This window comes from Phoca vitulina, unplaced genomic scaffold (assembly GCF_004348235.1).
Source record: "Phoca vitulina isolate PV1807 unplaced genomic scaffold, GSC_HSeal_1.0 scaffold18, whole genome shotgun sequence".
NCBI classification, from domain to species: Eukaryota; Metazoa; Chordata; class Mammalia; order Carnivora; family Phocidae; genus Phoca; species Phoca vitulina.
Genome location: NW_022589721.1, coordinates 18,790,213 through 18,792,866, shown reverse-complemented (window position 1 = coordinate 18,792,866; position 2,654 = coordinate 18,790,213). Strand labels below are relative to the sequence as shown.

The 2,654-nt window shown below is 40.8% G+C and overlaps 1 long non-coding RNA gene across 1 annotated transcript; it reads right to left on the bottom strand.

Annotated features, from left to right (window-relative positions):
- Window positions 1–846: 846 nt before the first annotated feature.
- LOC116639455 lies at window positions 847–2,417 on the bottom strand. The gene is made up of 3 exons (XR_004300845.1): window positions 2,234–2,417; window positions 1,043–1,138; window positions 847–882 (listed from the first exon to the last, which is right to left on the bottom strand). It is a non-coding gene; the product is annotated as an uncharacterized LOC116639455 (long non-coding RNA).
- Window positions 2,418–2,654: the final 237 nt, after the last annotated feature.

The window sequence follows — 2,654 nt, the reverse complement described above, 5'->3', positions numbered from 1 at the left end:
AGGCGAGCCACTCAACCCCACTAGGACATGGTTGCCAAATTATATTTTAGGCATTATGATATTTTCCTCCTTCTCGGGGCTTGATGAGGGGGAAGCACCCAAGACAACCATATATATGTCTAAAGCAAAAGTAGCAACTATGAATGGTGGGGGTTATAACAGATGTAGAAGTAAAATGTACGATGACATTTTAAATGTCAATGACACTTAAAATTTAAATTTACAATAGCATTGTAAATGACAATGATAGAAGGAAGGATGGAAGGGAGGAGGTGATAAAGCTTCATGGGTGTGTTGCATGAGGATGCAATGATCTCTCACCAGACTATAGAAGAGGCCCCCTAACCACTCTTCCTGGCTCCCAAGTCTCCTCTTCTAACTAACTGTCCCCCGCTAGGGGCAATCCTAGCAGGGATTGGGGAAGCAATAGATCCATTTATCTTTCTAAAAGATAATCCTGGCCAGGTCTCTTCCTTGCTTAAATCCTTTCAATGGTTTCCCACCTCAAAAACCTTAAAGTTTCACTTCCATATTTATGAGGTCCTTACATGTGGAAGAATAAACAGCCTCCACTTGACTAGGTAACAAATAAAATGGTAGCAGAGGGCCCACCCAATAGGGACTCAGTAAATGCTCTTCTCCTTGCTGCCCCACACTCCCTGTCCAGCTGGCCAAAAAGAAAACTCTCTTACTTGCCTGTTAACAATGTTCAGCTATGGGACGCCTGGGTGGCTCAGTCGGTTAAGCGTCTGCCTTCGGCTCAGGTCATGATCCCAGGGTCCTGGGATCGAGTCCTGCATCGGGCTCCCTGCTCCGTGGGGAGCCTGCTTCTCCCTCTGCCTCTGTCTCTCTCTCTGTCTCTCATGAATAAATAAATAAAATCTTTAAAAAAAAAAAAAAAAAAACAATGTTCAGCTATTAGCTACAGCTATAGATATATAGAAAACAAGACTAAATAGATCTCAGATACATGGCCACTAGCTCTTCATCCTATGGGGACCCCATGACATGCTCTTCCATACCAAAGGCATAGGACACTTACCGCAGAAATGCTCCATTCCAGTGAATGTGGTCAAGCCTTAGTTTCTCAAAATGTCTTCAGGGAAATACTTTGCCCTCAAAATTTCCTCCTTTTCATCTAGAATGATGATTCATTTCATTATTCAGTGACTGAAAATTCATGAAATTTTGTGGTTAAAGCAAAAATGTGTCACACACAATTCCATATGTCCATGCAGTGGGACTGAGAAAAATCTAACAATGAAAACCATCGTTTCTTCCCTCAGAGTTTAACAGATATCTCCACCTTTTTTTTTCACTTATAATATTTTTATCCCCTTAATCAAAAACATTGCTTTAAAAAAATTTAGATATAAGGCTCTATAAATAAACATAGTGGTCGAAGCACTGTACTTTCTTAGATTAGTTTCAAGATTCAAATTCTCAAATGCAAATGTAACATTTCTGAGTCATGGAGTTGGAAGGAGGCCTAAGAGACCAGTTGGTCCAATCCAGAGAGGCAACATGGAGAAACGGAAACAGCAGTGGGCCTCATGAAAAGCATCTAAGGACCTGGATTTGAAGTTCAGCTCTCCCTATAGAAAGAGGGATCTTGAGTAGGTCACTAAGCTACCACGTCCTTGCCTATAAAATGGATGAATCTCATTTGCCCAACATGCTTGAGAAAATTGCAGCTGTAAATGGAAAAGCAGACATTGCTCTATGGTGGCCATAGATCCTCCCACATTCTTCATTCCACCCCTCTGGGCTCAAGATCCATTTCGCCTCGGGAAGCAAGAGTAAAGGGATGACTGGAGAAAGATACCGAATACACTCATATAACCAACATCCAGATCAGGAAACAAGACATTACAGCACCCCAAAGGCCCCTTCACACCTCTACCAGTCATTAGACTCTCCAAAAGAACCACAACTTGAATTTCCAACACCTCAGATTAGTTGTGCCTATTTATGAAGTTCCTATATATGGGACTGGATAGTTTGAACTGTTCAGTACAGCTTCTTTTGCTCAACGTTAACTTTGTGAAATTCATCCATGTGGTTATGGGTAGTTATAGTTTGCCCATTCTTGATGTTTATAGTATTCAACCCTACAACGATACCACAATTCACATTTCTGTTTTACTCTTGATGGGCATTTGTATAGTTTCCCATTTGAAGCTATTATGAACTTATCTTGTGCATATCTTTTGGTGAATATATGTACACTTACCTGTTGAGATTTGTAACTAGGAATGAAATTGCTGAGTCACAGGGTGTGCATATGTTCAGCTTTATAGGTATGGCCAATAAGTTTTCAAACTTCTTGTACCAATCTCTGCTCCCACCAGCAGTGTATGAGAATTCCAGCTGCTGCACATCTTCAACAACACTCAGTATTGTCTGTCTTTTTCATGTTTGCCATTCTGGTGGGTGGAAAGTTGTATCACATTGCAGAATGATATTTTTAAAGTGTAAATCAGGTTATGTTACTCTGCCAATGGTTCCCTTTGCACTCAGAATAAAACCCAACTCTTTAACCTGACCTACAAGACCCTGGTTACCTTGGCTTTCTTGCTGACCACTCATTCTACTCACTATGCTTTCTCTAGTCTTCAAATATGCCAAGGTCATTGCCAACTGAAGATCTTTAC